Genomic DNA, 21818 nt, shown 5'->3' with positions numbered 1-21818 from the left:
TGTTTGTGATAACATATTTCCCTGATTTTCATAGTGCTTGCACATATCGAACTGTGCATTCACATTTGAAGTAGCAGACACCTTTCTTGGTTAAGGATTTATGTTTACTTTGGTTCTTATAAACTGTGTTGGGCTGTGCTTAGTCGCTCAATCGTGTCTGACTCTTTGCAACCGCAGGCTCCTGTGTCCATGGGGATTCTCCAGGCAAGAATACTGGAGTGGGTTGCCATTTGCTTTTCCAGAGGATTTTCTCAACCCAGGGATTGAACCCAGGTATCCCGCATTGCTGCTGCTTCTGCTAAGTCACTTCAGTCGTGTCCGACTCTGTGCTACCCCATAGACGGCAGCCCAACAGGCTCCCTGGTCCCTGGGATTCTCCAGGCAAGAACACTGGAGTGGGTTGCCATTTCCTTCTCCAATGCATGAAAGTGAAAAGTGAAAGTGAAGTCGCTCAGTTGTGTCCGACTTTTAGCGACCCCCATGGACTGCAGCCTACCAGGCTCCCCCGTCCATGGGATTTTCCAGGCAAGAGTACTGGAGTGGGTTGCCATTGCCTTCTCCACTCCCGCATTGCAGGCGGGTTCTTTACTGTCTGAGCCACAATGGACCAGGGCTACTAGAAGCATTTATTTTGTACTCCAGAAGGTGGCGCTATAAGTCAAGTTTGTGATTTCGCTTTTGCCCACCGTTTGCGGTCTGTTTTCTGAGCAAGCTCCCTGTGCCCTGGATGCCTCTCTCACAGTGGCACTGGGGGTGCACACAGGAGCTGACAGCAGGATGGGGGGAGGTGTGGGGTTAGCACTGGGGCTTTGAGGATGTCTTTAGGCCAGGTGGAGATTCTTATGTGTGGTACTCCAAGCCTAGTGGGCAGATCCCATGCTGACTTCTGAAGAAGACAGCAGTAACCTGCTCATATAATGTTCTAATATTTCTATCTGCTTTCTTTCCATCCTCCCCCCAGAAACCAAGGTGCTGTTGGAGAGAAACAAGTTTCTCCCACCATAATCCCTAAACTGGGTAGCTGGGTGGTTACCACTTTCCACCTCCTCTCAGGAGAGGTTGCAGTTGCTGTCTCCCCAGGCAGTATCCAGGGAAGGGGGTAGTTCTGGTGTAGTTCTCCATCTGTCTGTCCATGGCAGTGGTTCTCTCCATTGCTGGACTCTGTCTTCAGACAGGCTGGGCTTGCACAAAATCTCTTGCCTGTACTTGCCCAGGTCAGAACTCTCCTGACGTATTGGGGGAAGGCTCTCTGACTCCTTGAATCCACAGCCCTTACAAGGTCTTGTTTATTTATTTTTGGATTTATATTTGGATAGCCCTCTGAGTCCCTTGGCCTAGGGTGCTAAGTACTTTAGTTCCTGTATGTCTATCTAATTAGTTGTTTACAAAGGGCTGGGGGAGAAATGACTTTGCTGCCGTGAGCTCATGTCACTGCCTAGAAATCAATACATTTATTTATACGTCAACACAGTCATTCCATCCCAAAGAAGGGCAATGCCAAAGAATGTTCAAACTACCACACAATTCCACTCATTTCACATGCTAGCAAAGTAATGCTCAAAATCCTTCAAGCTAGGCTTCAGCAGTACATGAACGGAGAACTGCCAGATGTACAAGTTGGATTTAGAAAAGGCAGAGAAACCAGAGATCAAATGGCCAACATCTGTTGAATCATAGAGAAAGCAAGGGAATTACAGAAAAACGTCTGCTTCAATGACTATGCTAAAGCCTTTGACTGTGTGGATTAAAACAAACTGGAAAATTCTTAAAAGAGATGGAAATACGAGACCACTTTAATTGCCTCCTGAGAAACCTGTAGCAGGACAAGAAACAACAGTTAGAACTGGATATGGAACAATGGACTGGTTCAAAATTGGGAAAGGACTACATCAAGGGTGTATATTGTCACCTTGCTTATTTAACTTCTTTTTTTAATTTATTTATTTTAATTAGAGGCTAATTACTTTACAATATTGTATTGGTTTTGCCATACATCAACATGAATCTGCCACGGGTGTACATGTGTTCCAAATCCTGAACCCCCCTCCCACCTCCCTCCTATACCATCCCTCTGAGTCATCCCAGTGCACCATCCCCAAGCATCCTGTATCCTGCATCGAACCTGGACTGGCTATTTGTTTCTTATATGATATTTTACATGTTTCAATGCCATTCTCCCAAAGCATCCCACCCTCGCTCTCTCCCACAGAGTCCAAAAGACTGCTCTATACATCTGTGTCTCTTTTGCTGTCTCACATACAGGGTTATCATTACCATCTTTCTAAATTCCATATATATGCATTAGTATACTGTATTAGTGTTTTGCTTTCTGGCTTACTTCACTCTGTATAATAGTTTCTATTATACAGTTTCATCCACCTCATTAGAACTGATTCAAATGTATTCTTTTTAATGGCTGAGTACTACTCCATTGTGTATATGTACCTCTGCTTTCTTATCCATTCATCTGCTGATGGACATCTAGGTTGCGTCCATGTCCTGGCTATTATAAACAGTGCTGCGATGAACATTGGGGTACACATATCTCTTTCAATTCTGGTTTCCTTGGTGTGTATGCCCAGCAGTGGGATTGCTGGGTCGTATGGCAGTTCTATTTCCAGTTTTTTAAGGAATCTCCACACTGTTCTCCATAGTGGCTGTACTAGTTTGCATTCCCACCAACAGTGTAAGAGGGTTCCCTTTTCTCCACATCCTCTCCGGCATTTATTGCTTATAGACATTTGGATCGCAGCTATTCTGACTGGCATGAAATGGTACCTCATTGTGGTTTTAATTTGCATTTCTCTGATAATGAGTGATGTTGAACATCTTTTCATGTGTTTGTTAGCCATCTATATGTCTTCTTTGGAGAAATGTCTTTTCTCCAAAAAAATGACCCATTTTTTGATTGGGTCGTTTATTTTTCTAGAATTGAGCTGCAGGAGTTACTTGTATATTTTTGAGATTAGTTGTTTGTCAGTTGCTTCATTTGCTATTATTTTCTCCCATTCTGAAGGCTGTCTTTTCATCTTGCTTATAGTTTCCTTTGTTGTGCAGAAGCTTTTAATTTTAATTAGGTCCCATTTGTTTACTTTTGCTTTTATTTCCAATATTCTTGGAGATGGGTCATAGAGGATCCTGCTGTGATTTATGTCAGAGAGTGTTTTGCCTATGTTCTTCTCTAGGAGTTTTATAGTTTCTGGTCTTACATTTAGATCTTTAATCCATTTAGAGTTTATTTTTGTGTATGGTGTTAATAGTGACTCATTTTATTTCTTCTAGGTCCTTGTTAAACCTTTCTTGCATCTTCTCAATCCTTGTCTCCAGGCTATTTATCTGTAAGTCCATTTTGTTTGCAAGGTTTTGGATCATTTTCACTGTCATTATTTGGAATTGTTTATCAGGTATATTCCTTATCTCTTCCTCTTTTGTTTGGTTTGGTGGGCATTTATCCTGTTCCTTTACCTGCTGGGTATTTCTCTGTCTCTTCATCTTGTTTATATTGCTGTGTTTGGGGTGGCCTTTCCATATTCTGGCGGTTTGTGGAGTTCTCTTTATTGTGGAGTTTCTTCGCTTTGGCTGGGGTTGGACAGGTGGCTTGTCAGGGTTTCCTGGTTAGGGAAACTTGTGTTTGTGTTCTGGTGGGTGGAGATGAATTTCTTCTCTCTGGAGTGCAATGAAGTGTCCAGTAATGAGTTATGAGATGTCACTGGGTTTGGAGTGACTTTGGGCAACCTGTATATTGAAGCTCAGGGCTATGTTCCTGTGTTGCTGGAGAATTTGTGTGGCATGTCTTGCTCTGGAACTTGTTGGCTCTTGGTTTGTGCTTGGTTTCAGTGTAGGTATGGAGGCGTTTGATGAGCTCCTGTCGATTAATGTTCCCTGAAGTCAGGAGTTCTCTGGTGTTCTCAGGATTTGGACTTAAGCCTCCTGCTTCTGGTTTTCAGTCTTATTTTTACAGTAGCCTCAAGACTTCTCCATCTATACAGCACCGTTGATAAAACATCTAGGTTAAAGATGAAAAGTTTCTCCACAGTGAGGGACACCCAGAGAGGTTCCCAGAGTTACATGGAGAAGAGAAGAGAAAGATGATTATAGTACAAATATTTCTAGGACTTTCTCTGGTGTTGTTGTGGACAATGTGGGGTCAGTTCATTTTCTGATAGTTCCTTGATGCAGCTATACTTCTCAAGATCTATGGGCCCCCTTCCTATGTAGTCGATGCTAACTACAGGGTTTTAATCTATTGCACCTGTCACTTCCAAGGCGGTTCCCTCTGTTTTAGCTTCTTCTGTTTGCTGGTCTCTTCAGTGTCTAATTTCCGTCCTGACACAAGGGGGCGGTGGTGGACACTTTTTTAGGCTCCCTTGTTCGGTCATGCTGTGGGGAGGGAGGAACACTGCAAACAAATAACACTGGCATCCGTGGGAAGTGCTCCCAGTGTCTCGGCCACACTGGGTTTGCCCCCGCTAATGGCGTGTGTGCTTTCCCTGTCTACACTGATTAGGCTCTAGGTTGCTCTGCCGGGAACTATCTGAGGCTGGCCCTGGGTTGTATGCACTTCCCAGGTGTAAGCCACTGAGGTTCAGGTACTCGGGTACTCCACAAAGGCGCAGACTCGGTTGGGCCTGCGTTTGTACCCTTCCTAGGTCCGAGCAGCTCAGACAACCAGGTGTTTGGCAAGCGCGGTCACTGCGACTTATCGCCTCCCCCGTCCCTGCTGCTCGGTTTTCTGGGTGTACAACCGGAGCACCTTCTCAGACGGATGTCGACCATCCAGAATCCCAATAAGTTTTAGTTAGCAATGAAGCCTGCTTGCAGTTTGGTAGATGATGCCTCTCTGGGGCTGCGACTGCCCCCTTCCGGCTCTGGCTGCCTTCACCTGCCTGTCTCCAGCGGGGGACGGGCTGGTCCGCAGCCGGCTAGCTCTGCTCAGTCCGTTGTTCTGTGAGCGGCCCTGGCGGTGTTTTAGGTTAGGGCTTTTTGCGGAGTAGCTATTCCCACAGTCTGGTTTGCTATCTCAAGTTAGTTCCCTCAGATTGCCCTCAGGGCATTCAGGCCTGGTCCTTACCCTAAGCAATGCTGCCTGTGCCTCCCTGCCCAGCCCCCACTTGCTAGTGGTGGATGCTGGTGTCTGCGCTGCTTCTCCACTGGGAGTTACCATTGGGCACATAATCTGTGGGTTTTAATTATTTATTTATTTTCCTTCCTGGTTATGTTGCCCTCTGAGGTTCCAAGGCTTGCCACAGACTCGGCAGTGAGAGTGTTTCCTGGTGTTTGGAAACTTCTCTCTTTTTTAAGACTCCTTTCCCGGGATGGATCTCCGTCCCTACCTCTTTTGTCTCTCTTTTTATCTTTTATTTGTTTTCCTACCTCCTTTCGAAGACAACGGGCTGCTCTTCTGGGTGCCTGATGTCCTCTGCCGGCATTCAGAAGTTGTTTTGTGGAATTTACTCAGCATTCAAATGGTCTTTTGATGAATTTGTGGGGGATAAAGTGGTATCCCCATCCTATTCCTCTGCCATCTTAGGACTGCCCTCCCTCTAATTTTCTTGAAGAGATCTCTAATCTTTCCCATTCTATTGTTTTCCTCTATTTCTTTGCATTGATCACTGAGGAAGGTCCTTGCTATTCTTTGGAACTCTGCACTCAAATGGGTATATCTTTCTTTTCTCCTTTGCCTTTTGCTTCTCTTCTTTTCTCAGCTATTTGTAAGGCCTCATCAGACAACCATTTTGCCTTTTTGCATTTCCTTTTCTTCGGGATGGTCTTGATCCCTGCCTCCTGTATGATGCCATTAACCTCTGTCCATAGTTCTTCAGGCACTCTATCAGATCTAATCCCTTGAATCTATTTCTCAGTTCCACTGTATAATCATAAGGGATTTGACTTAGGTCATACCTGAATGGTCTAGTGGTTTCCCTATTTTCTTCAATTTACGTCTGAATTTGGCAACAAGGAGTTCATGATCTGAGCCACAGTCAGCTCCCAGTCTTGTTTTCACTGACTGATAGAGCTTCTCCATCTTTGGCTGCAAAGAATGTAATCAATCTGATTTCGGTATTGACCATCTAGTGATGTCCTTGTGTAGAGTCTTCTCTTGTGTTGTTGGAAGAGGGTGTTTGCTATGACCAGTGCGTTCTCTTGGCAAAACTCTATTAGCCCTTGCCCTGCTTCATTCTGTACTGCAAGGCCAGAAATACTCCAGGTATTTCTTGACTTCCTACTTTTGCATTTCAGTCCCCTATAATGAAAAGGAATCTTTTTGGGGTGTTAGTTCTAGAAGGTCTTGTAGGTCTTCTTAGAACTGTTCAACTTTAGCTTCTTCAGCATTACTGGTTGGGGCATAGTCTTGGATTACTGTGATATTGAGTCATTTGCCTTGGAAACAAACAGAGATCATTCTGTCATTTTTGAGATTGCATCCAAGTACCGCAGTTCAGACTCTTTTGTTGACTCCATTTCTTCTAACGGACTCTTGCCCACAGTAGTAGATATAATGGTCATCTGAGTTAAATTCACCCATTCCAGACCATTTTAGTTCTGCTGATTCCTAAAATGTCAATGTTCACTCTGGCCATGTCCTGTTTGACTACTTCCAATTTGCCTTAATTCACGGACCTAACATTTCAGGTTCTGATGCAATATTGCTCTTTACAGCATAGGACTTTACTTCCATCACCAGTCACATCCACAGCTGGGTGTTGTTTTTGCTTTGGCTCCATGTCTTCATTCTTTGTGGAGTTATTTCTCCACTGATCTCCAGTAGCATATTGGGCACCTACCGACCTGGGGAGTTCATCTTTTAGTGTCTTATCTTTTTGCCTCTTCATACCTTAAAGGAGTTAGAAAGTGGTTTTTGTTTGTTTGTTTTTCTCCTGAATTTTTGGGGTAATTTTGAGGAGGATTGGTGTTAGTTCTTATCAAAGGTCTGGTAGGATTCACCAGTGAAGCCATCAGTTGGGTCCAGAGGTTTTTCTGTGGAGGGGTTTTGATTAGTGATCCAATCAACTTACTAGCTGTGAGTCTCTATTTCTTTGTGACTCAGTCTTGGGAGGATTTGTAGTTCTAGCAATTTGTCCATTTTATCTAGTTACCCTATTTGTTAGAGAACAATCATTTACAGTACTCTCTATAATCCTTTTTATTCCTCCATGTTCATTTCTCATTTCAGTAATTTGTCTTCCCTTTTTTTAAAGTCAGTCCAGCTAATAGCTTGTCAACTTTGTTAATTTATCCAAAGAGTCAACTTTGTCTTTTTTCTTTATTTTCTTTGCTTTTCTATTTTGTCTCTGGCACTAATCTTCATTACTACCTTCCTTCTGCCAGCTTTGGGTTCAGTAGTTTGTTCTTCTTTTTCGAGTTACCAAAATTACATGGAGTTACTGGTTTGAGATTTTTGTTTTTAAAGCTATAAATTTCCCCTTAGCACTGCTTTTCTGTTTCTCATAAGGTAGTGCTTCACTTTCCTTCATCTCTAAGTATTTTTTAATTTCCCCTATGCTTTATTCTTTGCTACATTGGCTAAAGTGTGTTTAATTTTCACAAATATGTGAATTTTCCACTTTTTCTTCTCTTGCTGATTTCTAACTTTATTGCATTGTAGTTACAGAAGATATTTTGTATGAGATCTGTCTTATCAAATCACTGAGATAAATTGTAGCCTAACCAATTGTCTGTCCTGGAGGAGGCCCTAATGCCCTTGGGGAGAACATGTGTTCTGCTGGTGTGTTTGTCGTTAGACCTAACTGATTGTGCTGCTGAAATTTTCTGCCTTTGCACTCATCTTGCCTGATTACCCATCAGTGAGAGTGGGCTACTGGAAGTTCCAAGTGTTGTGTGAATGGTCTACGTCTCCCCTCAGTTCTGTGTGTTTTTCTTTCACGTGCTTTGATGGTGTCATTAGGTGTGTAAATGTGATTTTATCTTATTGCTATATTGTTGAATTTCCTATTAACATATAATATTCTTTTCTCTTGTAACCTTTTCTCATTTAGTCTATTTTGTCTGATATTAGTACAGCCACAACTAATCTCTTTTGGTTACTGTTTGCATGGACTATCTTTTTCTGTCCTTTCATGTTCAACTTTTTTCTGTCTTTGGATCTAAAGTTAATCTCTTATAGATAGCAAATAGTTCCATCATATGCATCACTCTGCCAGTCTTTGGACTGGAGAGTTTAATCTGTTTACATGTAATGTAATTACTCATATAGAAGGAGTTACCTCTGTCATTTTGTTCTTTTTTTTCTGTATGGCTTAATGATTTTTTTGTCTCTGATTTCCTGCATGACCACCTTCTTCTGCATTTTTGGTAGTGCAACATTTTAATTCCCTTCTCATTCCCTTTTGTGCATATTCTATAATTATTTTCTTTGGGTTATAATTAGATTATAAGTAACATCCTAAAGATATAACACTGTAATGCCAATTTAAGGTCAAGAACATAAAAAACCTCTGCTCCAACAGCTCTGACTCGAACTCCTTTTAGTTACTGATTATACCTTTTGTGTTGTGTATCCAAAACCCATTCATGGATCACAGCCTTGTTGTGGCAAAGGGCTTGCATAATTCAATGAAGATCTGAGCCATGCCATGAGTCACCCAAGATGGATGGGCATAGTGAACAATTCTGAAAAAATGTGGTCCAGTGTAGGAGGAAATGACAAGCCACTCCAGTATTCTTGCCTAGAGAAACCCATGAACAGTATGAAAAGGCAAAAGATATGACACCAAAGATGAGCCTTCCAGGTCAGAAGGTGCCCAGTATGCTTCTGGGGAAGAGTGGAGGGCAATTACTAATAGCTCCAGAAAGAATGAAGCAGCTGGGCCAATGCTTAGATGTGGATGTGTCTGGTGATGACAGTAAAGTCCAGTGCTGTAAAGAACAATATTGCACAGGAAGCTGGAATGTTAGGTTAATGAATCAAGGTAAATTGGATGTGGTAAAGCAGGAGATGTCAAGATTAAACATCAACATCTTGGGAATCATTGAACTAAAATGGACAGGAATGGGTGGGTTTAATTTAAATAACCATTATATTTACTACTGTGGGCAAGAATCCCTTGGAAGAAATGGAGTAGCCCCCACAGTCCACAAGAGAGTCCAAATTGCAGTATTTGGGTGCAATCTCAAAAACGATAGAATGATCTCAGTCTGTTTCTAAGGCAAACCATTCAACGTGTTGGTAATCCAAGTCTTTGCCCCAACCATTAATGCCAAAGAAGCTGAAGTGGACTGGTTCTTGAAGACCTACAACACTTTCTGGAACTAACACCAAAAAAGATGTCCTTTTCATCATAGGGGACTCTAAAGCAAAAGTAGGAGGTCAGGAGATACCCAGAATAATAGGCAAGATTATCCTTGGAATACAAAATAAAGCAGGGCAAAAACAGTTTTGTTAAGAGAACACACTGGTCATAGCAAACACCCTTTTCCAACAACCCAAGAGACAATTGTACACATGGACATCACCAGATAATGAATATCGAAATTAATATATGTTCTTTGTAGCTAAATATGGAGAAGCTCTATACAGTCAGCAGAAACAAGACCTGGAGCCGACTATGACGCAGATCATCAGCTCCTTATTGGCAAAATTCAGGCTTAAATTAAAGAAAGTAGAGAAAACCACTAGGCCATTTGGTATGACCTAAGTCAAATCCCTTATGATTATACAGTGGAGTGACAAATATATTCAAGGGGTTAGATCTGGTAGACAGAGTGCCTAAATAATTATGGACAGAGGTTCATAACAATGTACAGGAGGTGGTGACCAAAACCATCCCCCCAAAAAGAAATGCAAGAAGGCAATGTGGTTGTCTGAGGAGGCTTTACAAATAGCTAAGGAAAGAAGAGAAGTGAAAGGAAAAGAAGAAAGGGAAAGATACACACAACTGAATGCAAAGTTCCAGAAAACAGCGAGGCAGTAAAAGAAAGGCTTCTTCAATGAACAATGCAAAGAAAGAGGAAAACAACAGAATGGGAGAGACTAGAGATCTCTTCAAGAAAACTGGAGATATCAAGGGAACATTTCACACAAAGATGGGAACGGTACAGGACAGAAGTGATAAGGACCTGTCAGAAGTAGAAGATATTAAGAAGAGGTGGCAAGAATACACAGAAGAACTATACAAACAAGATCTGAAGGACCCAAATAATCAGGATAGTGTGATCACTCACCTAGACCAGATATCCTGGAGTGTGAAGTCAAGTGGGCCTTAGGAAGAAGCATTATTATGAAAAAATCTAGTGGCTGTGACAGAATTCCAGCTTTTTCAAATCCTAAAAGATGATGCTGTTTAAGTGCTCTCAATATGTCAGCAAATTTGGACAACTCAGCAGTGGCCACAGGACTGGAAAAGATCAGTTTCCATTCCAATCCCAAAGAAAGACAGGGTTAAAGAATGTTCAAACTACTGTATGCTTTTGCTCATTTCACTTACAAACAAGATTATGCTCAAAATCCTTCTGGCTAATCATCAGCAATATGGGAATCAAGAATTTCTAGGTGTACAAGCTGTGTTTCAAAGAGACAGTGGAAACAGAGGTCAAATTTGAAACATTTATTGAATCATGGAGAAAGCAAAGGAATTCCAGAAAAGCATTTACTTCATTGAGGAAAGCCTTTGACTGTGTGGATCACAACAAATTGTGGAACATTCTAAAACAGATGGAAATACTAGACCATCTTACTTGACTCCTGGGAAACCTTACATAGGTCAAGAAGGAACAGAACCATACATGGAACAATGGACTGATTCAAAATTGGGAAATGAGTATGTCAAGGCTGTATGTATCACCCTGCTTATTTAACTTATATGGGGAGTGTATCATGTGAAATGCCAAGCTGGAGAAATCACAAGCTGGAATCAAGATTTCCAGGAGAAATATCAACAACCACTGATATGCAGATGATACCACTCTAAAGGCAGAAAAAAGAAAGAGGAACTAAGATCCTCTTGATGAGGGTGAATGAGGAGGGTGAAAAAACTGACTTGAAACTCAACATTAACAAAACCAAGATCATGGCATCCAGTCCAATCCCTTTGTGGCAAATAGAAGGGCAAAAACTGGAAGCAGTGACAAATTTTATTACCTTGGGGCTCCAAAATCACTGTGGATTGTGACTGCAGCCATAAAATTAAAAAAACACTTGCTCCTTGGAAGGGAAGTGATGACAAACCTAGACAATGTATTAGAAAGCAGCGATGTCACTTTGTGGACACAGGTCCCTATAGTCAAAGCTATGGTTTTCCAGTAGTCATGTATAGATGTGAGAGTTGGACCATAAAGAAGGCTGAGTGAAGAATTGATGCTTTCCATTCGTATTGTTGGAGAAGACTCTTGAGAGTCCCTTGGACTGCAGGGAGATCAAACCAGTCCATCCTAAAGTAAATCAACCCTGAATCTTCATTAGAAGGACTGATGCTGAAACGGAAGCTCCAATACTTTGGCCACCTGATGTGAAGAGCTGATTTACTGGAAAGACCTCGATGCTGGAAGATTGAAATAATCAAAGGAGGTGGCATCAGAGTATGACATAGTTAGATAGCATCACCGACTCAATGGACATGAATTTGAGCAAATTCAGGGAGGAATGGAGGACAAGAGGAGCCCGGTGTGCACAGTCCATGAGGTCACAGAGAACTGGACACGGTTTAGTGACTGAACAACAGTAGTAACTCATAACCACACTAAAAATGGTGCTTAATTCTTTTTATTAATCTCATCTATCAGAGAGAAAATAAAATAGTGGCGCTACAAACCACACTTACAATAGTAACTTTTGTAATTGCTTGTCTATCTACTTTTACCAGAGATCTTTATCTCTTCATAACATTTTGAGCTGCTATCCAGAGCCCTTCACCCCAACCTGGAGGACTTGGTGCTGCAGGAGCATAGTTGGCACAGTTAGCGTTGCTAGTTAGTGCTGGCACTCAGTGTCGTCAGCAGATCACCATGACGCTGGGCCTCACAGCCGTCTCACGGGACAAGGCTTCTACTGAGAACTGCGATTCTTTACATTATCGGTAAAGGTTGGTTTGCCAAAGTGAGCCCAGTACGTTGACTGGGACAGAATTGGCCATAAAGGTCATTAGGAAGAGTCAGCAGAGCTCCTCCAGCCTCCAGGACTCTTCCGGGAAGTGAATAGTATGAAGGCTCTAAACCATGAAAATATCGTCAAACTACTGGAGGTGATTGACACAGAGACCACCTTGTTCCTGGATGGAGGGCCTCAGTGAGGGGGACACGTGCAGCCATTTGGGGGACCATGGGACATGGCAGAAGCTGACACCCCAGGGCCGTTCCGGCAGCTGGTCTCTGCCCTGCAGCACGGCCACCAGAGGCACGTCCTGCGCTGGGACCTGAAGCCAGGGAACCTCCTCTTTGACACCAAGTAGTACGTGAAAATTACAGACTTTGGCCTCAGCAACAAGTGTGATGAGAGGGGGAAGCTCAACACTTCCTATGGCAGCTGCACTTACGCTGCCTGAGAATTCCTCCTGGGCCAGGGCTCCGGCTGCCCTGCGGTGCATGTGTGGAGTCTGGGAGTAGTTCTCTACTCCATGGTGACCGGGACCCTGCCCTTTGGGGGACATGACTTCTCAGAGCTGTGGCTGTGAATCCTCGTAGGGCAACACCCCGTTCCCCTGGTCTGTCATCAGAGAAGGAATTTGCTAAAAAATACGGCCCTCAACCCCAGTGACAAAAGCACCTTAAATGACTGATGAGGCCTCCATGGGTGAACCTGGGCCAGAAGGAGCCACTCAGGCCATTCTGTGCACCACCCTGTGACACGGACCCAGGGGTGACAGTGGTGAGGACTCTGGTGTCGAGGTGGGACCTGATCCGTGACTCAGGGAACAGGCAGCAGGCATTGCACTGTGAGCTCAGGGGAACACAAGGTGGAGGGCTGCTCCATCACTGCGAGGCTCTCCCTTTCCACTGACCTCAGCAGCCATAGCTTGAGCCTTCTCCAAGGCCTGAGGTATCCACACTCATACATACCACGTGGCTCAACCAGGGAGAGAACGTACAACTGCATGAGGACAAGAAGTCAGGGCAGAAGATTAGGGAGCCTGCTGGTCTCCACCCGGCCTGGAGCAGAGGCCCGCCATCCCCAGCCCAGTGCCCTGTGTGACCCTGAGGCCTTCCCTCCATCAGCAGCACCAGCAGCAGGACTGAAGTCCCAGAGGGAAGCAGCTGCCCCTGGGTGTGTCCAACACCAGGAGCTCCTCCCACGCTGGGCAGCCTAAGAGAGTGTCCCCAGACACTTTCCTCTGGCCACAGCCAGAAGAGCAGGGTTCGCCTGAAAATATGCAGATTTATAATAGTCTGCCCAGCAAGAGGCAGTGTAACAAACGGAGCCCAGGTAAAGTCCATGGATGATCCAAGAAGAAATGTCAGGATGCAGTCCCTGGCAGTGATCGAGGGGTCGAATCCTCTGACAAGATTCAAATCAGGAGGGTATCCCACCACACTTTCACGGCCTTCAGAAGCATCGTATCCAAAACCCTGGCCAGCTCAGAGGACGGTCTGCAGCGGCCTGGGCGACCAGAAGAGGCCTGCCTGGCTGCAGGCCCACCCCTCGGCTCTCACCTGAAACTCCAGAGACTGGACTGCCTCTCCTGGGCGTGTCTCCCTACCCCACTCTTCTGTCCTGCGTGTGAGAGGGGGAGGCGGAGAGTTCTTGTCAACTCTTTGGTTCTTCCAATTCCTCTTGATAAACTTGATGCTCCAGAAAGGTGGATCACACTCCGTTTTGCATCCTCGCTGCACAGAATTGAGGCTGTGTATTTTCCAGTCTAAGAAGCATGCAGTCGTGTGGTACTAGAAGTAAATCAGAACTAAACGCAAAGACAACTGAGAGAATTAGGACAATGACTCCCAACAGCAACAGTTGCTGTGCTGCAGGGCCGAGATGCAGAAAGCGTGTGTGACCTCCCTGCACTGACGTTGCCCAACATCTTCAGAAGGGCTGAGGGGAACTTTGGTCCCTGGGGCCTGTGTTAATCATGACTGAGATGCCCATAAATAGGATAAAGTGAAAGCGAAAGTGAAGTTGCTCAGTTGTGTCCAACTCTTTGTGACCCCATGGACTGTAGCCTATCAGGCTCCTCCATCCATGGAATTTTCCATTGGATTGCCATTTCCTTCTCCACGGGATCTTCCTGACCCAGGGATCAAACCCGGGGCTCCCGCATTGCAGGCAGACGCTTTACGGTCTGAGCCACCAGGGAAGCATAAATAGGGTAAAGTCCCATGAAAGCCTGTGGGTGGTGTGGTCAGGTACCGGTGCAGCTGAGTTTCCTGACTCTCATGCAGAAGTCAGGATCTCCCCTTCCACATGGTGGGGGAGTTGTCCTGATATGTGGGTGTGATCACAGGGACTGGATGGCAGGCCATCCGGCAGGAGGAAGCTGGAGTGTCAGGCACACTTAAGGCAGAGGTCAGGAGCCAGGCTGGGGAGAGGAGGCTGGGCTGGCCCCCTTGCTTCCAGGACCATCCACACCGGTGCTCTGTGCTCTGTGTCTCCAAACTGAAACATCCCCACCTCAGGGCTGGAAAGTAGTTGACTCTGATGACGGAACGTTGTGCTCACAGACTGTCTCCTCTTCTGTGAGGTGTGGGCTGGGGCTGGCTGAGCCACGGCTGCTCATCACTTTATTTGTCCATCACGGTCCCACAGGGAGGGTGTGGGTTTTGTATTAAAGAGCAGGGCACCCATGAGCAGGGCGGGACACAGTCACCTTCCACTGGACGAGATGTCTCGGGCTGCCGGTGCCCAGTGGGCTCTGCAGGAAGAGGGTGGGGAGAAAGCCTCAGTGTCGGTGATGGAGCCCCACCAGCAATTTGCAGCAAATCTCACAAGAAGCACCCACTTTCCCATGATCTTCAACTGTTTCCTGAATTATTAATTCCTTAATGCAGTGGACCTAAGGGACAATCTCATAAAATGTGAGCTCAGGGTAGAGATGGGTCGGGTGGTGGGAGGGATCATTAGAGGCAGTGGGCTGAGGCATCCAAGGGCTCCCAGTACCTTGTCCACTGCCAGGTCACCAGAAACCCTCCTTTATCTGGACACTGGCCACCCAGGACTACAGAGTTCCTGCCTCCTCTGCATCGAGGCTGCTTGTGTGACCAACCTTTCCCTCCAGAGGGGATGGGAGTGATTTGCACAAACTCTAGAATGTATCCTGGGAGAGAGAAGCAGGCCCTTTCTGCTTCTCCCTCCGTCCTGATCTGGAAATGTCAGCTCTGAGGTTGGAGCTCATTCTGCCCTGTGGACAAAGCAACTCCTCTGGATTGAAGGGCATCAGGGACAGCAAGCTCCGGACCAGCCCTGGACTGTCCACCTCCAGACCCAGTGTGAGGGGAGCCAGGTTCCCTTTGCCCCTTAGCCATGGGCCCTGAGTTACAGCTGCTGAGCCTTATCCTAAGCTGGACAGCAGGCTTGGAGGGGACCTTTCCTGTGGCTCCCAGGGTCAGGCTGCTCCCAGGATCACAGCTGTCTGATGTTTCCCCCCTCAGGACCGTGGGGGATAGCCCAGCTCAGCTCCAGCCCACTCTCCCCTCTGGGGGCTTCTCTGGAAATCTAATGACTAAAAGATTCAGGAAAAATACATTCCAGGGGCACCACCCCCACTGTCTCCCAGAGATGCAGCTTGTTTTGAAACAGTGACATTTTCCGTTACCATCTGCGGATTCTAACCAAATAACTCGGGGAAAAGGCCGTCTCACATGTGGTGCAGCTTGATTATTGCCAGACAGATGAGTTGGAACCGAGAACTTTCCTGCTAAGCTGACAACTGTAAAAACTTAATTGGAAAAAGCAGCCAAATTCCACTCAGTTTTAAGTCAGAGACTGGGATTCGGTCAAGCCTGGGCCTGAGCCCTCAGTGTGGGGAAATGGGTAGTTAGGACGTCGTAGGAGTCTGGTCCTGACTACATGATTTTTATATGCCCTCCACCCTGATGGAGCCTGTGGTTTTATGGGAAAAGGAATTCCAATACATATTAAGGTATTACCACTTGATGATTTTGTAAAAAGGTGTGTAGTTCACTTGTTCTTCATTTGTTTACTCTGTCTGCAAAGTGTCTTGTAGGCTGGTTTAAAATAGAATATTTAGTGGAAACTTTGAGGGTCAGTAAGGCTAACCAATCAGGAAACAACCACCATGGAAATGAAAGTTTCTCCTCACAGTCCTGGAAGAGGGGCTTCACCACGCAGGGAGCATGGAGAGAGCAGGGGGCGGAGGAGCCGGACCTGTGGACGGAGGGAACCTTCATCATGTTGCTGAGAAGGGAATAGCAGGCAGGGTGAGCAGGCTGAGGACTGACCGGGCTGAGCAACTTCATGGGCTCCGGGGTGAGGGGACCCTGAGTGTCCTGTAACCTGATGCTGGGGAGCAGGGCAGGTAGACAGTGGCTCGGAGTATGAGTCCAGTTAAAGGGGAGGTTGGATTGTATTTAAATAGTGGGCCTTGGGGGCATCCCTTGGTGTGCAGGGGTTAGGACTGGGCATTTTCTCTGCCAGGGGCCTGGGTTTGATCTCTGGTCTGGTAATAAGATCCTACAAGCCATAGAATGCAGCCCCCCCACACCCCCACCCCCGCAAAAAAAATAACACAAATCAGTGGGCCCTGGAAGGACTCCTCTGTGTGGGGAGGGGGACTGACAGGTGGGGATGGGGGGCCAAGTTGAAGTGCCTCAGAACAGGGGGCGTCTTGCAAAAGCAAAGCATCAAGTTGACAGAAGGTAGAAGTGGTCCACACAAGGCTTAGCTGAAATATCACCTCCGCAGAGCAGCCTTCCCTGCCTGTGCATCTACAGGGAGACCCTCCTCAGGGCTCACCGGCTTAATTTCTGCACAGCGTCGGGGCCCAAACCCCTGATCCTCACCAGCTGTGCCTCCTTGCATGCAGTGCAAACATCCCCACAGGGGCTGCGGTTCCTGCATGGTCTGGTCTCTCCATTTCTCCCCCACACTGTCCCCACTCACCTCAGCCAAAGGTGTAACTAACTGATACAGCCTTCAAATCTCGGTTGAAATTTCTCTGTCCTTAAGCAGTTCCCCGAGCAGACTTGGGTCTCTGCCTCTGCCCCACACCCTTCACCCATGAAAGCAGCTCAGGCTCTATGACTTGTGGCCTGGCTGACTTGTCTATATGTGGTCTGTGAGCGCCTTCCGGGGGGCTCTGCCCTCTCTTCTTTGTGCACCCTGAGCCTGCCCATAGTGGGCCTTCAGAATCTCAGGGACCTCACCCCACCCCACCCCGCGGCTGGAAACCTGAGCTTTCAAAAGGCCTGTGGATTCAGTTTGGCCCAAGCACTGCTTCCAGACCCTGGGAGCTTCTACAGCCTCTATAGCGTGAAGAGCGAGGTCCCTTGTAAGCTGAGCTTCCCAGCTGTCAGATCTCACCTCTCAGTTACCTTCCTTGCTGTCAATTCATTGTCAGTTTGGTCTCTCCTGTGGCACCACGGGAGGCTATATAGTGGAGAAATGAGGACCGGAGCCGAGTTTCAAGAGAGACATGGAAAGGACAGTGATGGATGCATCCTGTTAAACTGAGTGAAGTTCCTTGTATATTCTGGAAAAGTCCTCTGGAGTGCAAGAGGGGAATACAGCCCCGAAGGCCCCAAAGAAGAAGTCCCCTGGTGGGGGGAGTGGCAAAAGCTCTTGGCCTCCCCTGTAACAGCTCCAGATGAGAGCCAGTGAACCAGAGACTGCCTATGTGGTCACATGAACATGATTCTGTAATTGTCATGCAAAGCAAGAGTAAGGGGTACAGAGCTGGGAGTCAGGAGGGGGTGGTGGTGGTGAAGTAAGTTCCCGCTACCTTCAGCATGAGTTGCTTTTGTGAGTCACAAAGCAGCCACATGGCAGTTTCCAATCCTTAGGCCCCCCACAGCAGCCAGTGTGGGGCTGGGTGCCTTAGCGCCTTCACATGGACAAGCCCCAACCATGTGGCTTCCAGAGTTCAAGGAGCAGGGGTTCTGTTGGCTGCACACCTCCTTGCTGTAGTCTGGCTACCTCCCTTCTCTGAACCTCCATCTTGTCCTCTAACTGGGGACAGGTGTTGCTACCTTAACAGGACTAACCCTGTGAGAACTAATTAGGGGAATCCTAGAGTTAATAGCTGGCCCCAACAAATACTGCTTGAGTTCATTCAGATCTCCAGATTAAACTCAAGTCTTGCAATGTTATCTGGAATTTCTCCCCTGAAACTAGACAAAACCCACACTGTTGCAGTTCTCGGGACTCCACTTAGCCAGCTGAAAGGAACAGTCACAGTTTTTTTGAAAGCAGTTATAGAAAACCCATAGTGGCGTAAATAAGCAAGTCAACAAGCAGGAGAAAATGACTTAAATAACTAAGAGGTCCACAGGCAGACAGTTTCTGGCAGGACTGTACCTGGATCTCAAGGACCTGAGCGGAAATTCTCTCTCCCCAACTTCTCAGCTCTGCATGCTGCTGCCGTCCTCCTGCAGGGGTCTCCGCCTTTATGGGAGCAAGATGGCCACCAACTGCTGCAGGCTACCTCCCATCCCCTCCAACTACCACAGGCTGAACTCACGTCCCCACCAACTGCCACAGGCTGACCTCATAGCCCCACCAACTGCCACAGGCTGACCTTTGCCCTGCTCCAAACAGAAATAAAGCTCCTCTTCCCCAGGATTCCAGCAGGAGGTCTGCCCTGAGTCCTGATTGGTCATTTGCCCAGCTCAGAGCCAATCACAATGGCCAGGGAGGAGTGAAACATGCTAATAGGCCAGGTTGAGGTCATATGACCATCCTCTCCAGGAAACCTGTGCCCTGTTCACCCTGCTTCCAGAGTTAGAGACAGTGTGATGTCCACAAGCAGGAGTTAGGGTGCAGCTGCTGCATCCTCTGTGCTCAGTTTCCTGGGATGTGCCTGCTCACATCCTCTTCCCACATGTCCTTGGTTTACCAGATAATTTGTAACACATCGTTTCCCTTTCCAAACTCTATTTCACTCACCCATACCAAAAAGGAGAGACCTCCTATTTGAAGACAGGATTGGGGATCTCCTCCCAGCCTCAAGGCTTGCTTTCAGTGTCTGATTACAGTCGTTTATTCAGTCAACAAACACCCCCTGAGCACCACGATGTGCTGCTCTGGGTTTCAGGACTGTCAGTTGTTCTGAGTAGTGGTCGTTGCCCAGGGGCCTCCCAAAGGGAGTGAATTTTCTTTGAGGAATCACCTCATATACTGTATCACTGAATCACTGAGTCACTTTGCTATGCTTGTGCAACTAACACAACTTAGTAAGTCAACTATACTTCTATTAAGAAAAAAAGATATTCCCTTGTGAAAATTGTCCTTAGAGTTGTAAGTTTTCCCTTTCAAATATAAGTTCTTAATGTGCCTAATTGCTTTTGGTGGTGTTTCCTGACATAGGTATCCAGCTTTGTTTTCCAGTTGGATGCCAAATTGTCCCAACACTATTTACTCAATGGGCCTCCTTTCTCCATTTACACATTAAGACACCTTTTTCAAAATCCTAAGTATTAAGGACCTCAGGTCTTTGGTAATTTGTAGAGCCCCATGGTCATGCTCCCGTCTGTGTCTTCTCCTCTCCTTTTACCATTGCAGTTTCTACTGTTCACAAGTGCCCCAGAAAGCCCCATGTAGTGACCTGTGCATGTCTTTGTGAGGACAGGGGACGTGAGCATGGAGGAGGGGCTGAGTCCTTAATGACCATGTGACCATGCTGTGTGATCCCAACAGGGGGTCTGGCTTCCTAAGGCGGGGTCTGTGTGTCTTCTTCTTGGTGTCCTTATATGCACATTAGGGCTGGTAGATTGGGACCTGCGGCTCTGGGGCTGGCAGTGGAGAGACTAGACTCCACAAGCTGCTTTTCCATTCATTTGCCTCCTATTGTTCAGTTGCTAAGTCATGTCTGACCCTTTGGCACCCCATGAACTGCATCATGCCAGGCTTCTGTGTCCTTCAGTATCTCCCTGAGTGTCCTCAAACTCATGCCCTTTTTCTCAGTGAAGCCATCCAACCATCTCATCCTCTGTCGCCCCCTTCTCCTCTTGCCCTCAATTTTTCCCAGCATGAATCTTTCCAGTGAGTCAGGTCTTTGCATCCGGTGGCCACAGTATTGGAAGTTCAGCTTCAGCATCAGCCCTTCCAATTAATATTCAGGGTTGATTCCCTGTAAGATTGACTGGTTGGATCTCCTTGCTCTCCAAGGGACTCTCAAGAGTCTTCTCTAGCACCACAGTTTGAAAGTGTTTGCCTTCTGTGCTCCTATGGGCTCTGCCTGCCTGGTGTGGAGACACTTGTGACGCCTTTCTCCTGAAGGACGGAGAAGTGCCCGCTTCTTGTGCTTTCATCCCCTGCCTTATCCTTAGGACGGAGAAGTGCCCGCTTCTTGTGCTTTCATCCCCTGCCTTATCCTTAGGACGGAGAAGTGCCTGCTTCTTGTGCTTTCATCCCCTGCCTTATCCTTCCTTGTGTCATGCTGACAATAAGGTACCTGTTGTTATATTATGTGTTTTAATCACAATTAAAAGAATGTAGGACTGATACATGCTACAACATGGATAGACAGTGACAGCTGACAACGTCCTCAGTGAAAGAAGCCACCAGGAAAGGCTGCCCAGGTCACATGCTCATCTGATGCTTTAAATCCATCAGGGATTTGAATTGAGGGTAAGTCTCAATCATGGTTCCAGAAAAAAAAAAAGAAAAGAAAGAAAACTAAATCCGAAAGAAAAAAGACAATTCCATAGAGTTGGGGCAGCTGGTAAAAGCTGAAGTGGGCCTGTGGTTGGATTACTATAAGCTCATCTCATGATGCTCATTTGGGGGATATATGCTGGGTTCCTTGGAGAGTGTCCTTGTTTGAGGTAAAACACACTGGAGTATTTTGTATGAAGGGGCAAATGTGAGTACTTTGAGTCTTGCTATTGAAAATTTTCTGTACGTTTGAAATGACTGAAAAATAACTTCTCAAAACAACCATGTGAACAGAAGCACGGAAAAGTCAAGACGACATCAAACACGGCTAGAGAGGCCAGGCCCCACCCAGATCCTGCTCACCCCGAGGGACTAATCAAAACCCACAGGTTTCCACATCAAGCCCTTCCTCTGCTGGGTCCTCTGAACACAGTGCCCCTCCAGACAGCCAGCCAGGCACAGGAAGCTTCTCGCCACTGTTTCTTCACCTCTTCTTCCCATGGTCTCCTGACTAAACTGAGTTCCTGAGGGAACTGAATTCCTCTCCGTGTGGATGCAGCCCAGTCCTGTCCCAAAGCCAAAGCCTGGGTGGGTCCTGAGGAGGCCTAGCTCCAGAGCCAAGTCTGGTGACAAAATAGGGAGGCCCTGTGCTGGTGAGACAGGCGGGATTGTCGCCCTCTGCTGGTCAACTGGGAAATGCAGACCGCAGACACTCCCAGATCAGGGGAGGCCTAGTTTCTTGCTGCTGATCCTACTGAATCCACTGCATGTTGGAAATTCAAACGGATGCAGGCAGATATCCCAGGACTTCTGGAAAAAGTTATAAAATAATTATAAAACATACACAGTGAAGTGCAAGTAGACACAAATTGACACCTTAAAAAAAAGCCATTCACCTTGACGACATAAAAATTGAAAATAGTAAACTATAAACGATACAGAAGAAAACCTACATGACCATAGGTTTCATTGCATAGATCATGAGCTTTGACACTCCAGACACAGCACACACACAAAAGGAAAAAAAGGTAACAGACAGCTAAATACTGGAGAAAAAATGTTTACCAAGCACTTCTGATAAAGAATTTGTATTCCCAGTACA

General features: G+C 46.3%; 1 long non-coding RNA gene across 1 annotated transcript; it reads right to left on the bottom strand.

Moving 5' to 3' along the window:
* Nucleotides 1-10392: 10392 nt before the first annotated feature.
* LOC129641799 (uncharacterized) lies at nt 10393-19560 on the bottom strand. Its single transcript, XR_008709445.1, has 3 exons — nt 18419-19560; nt 13603-14798; nt 10393-11498 (listed from the first exon to the last, which is right to left on the bottom strand). It is a non-coding gene; the product is annotated as an uncharacterized LOC129641799 (long non-coding RNA).
* Between the last annotated feature and the right edge of the window lie 2258 nt (nt 19561-21818).

This window comes from Bubalus kerabau, chromosome 1, assembly GCF_029407905.1.
Source record: "Bubalus kerabau isolate K-KA32 ecotype Philippines breed swamp buffalo chromosome 1, PCC_UOA_SB_1v2, whole genome shotgun sequence".
NCBI lineage: Eukaryota > Metazoa > Chordata > Mammalia > Artiodactyla > Bovidae > Bubalus > Bubalus kerabau.
This window is presented reverse-complemented; position numbering and strand designations above follow the sequence as displayed.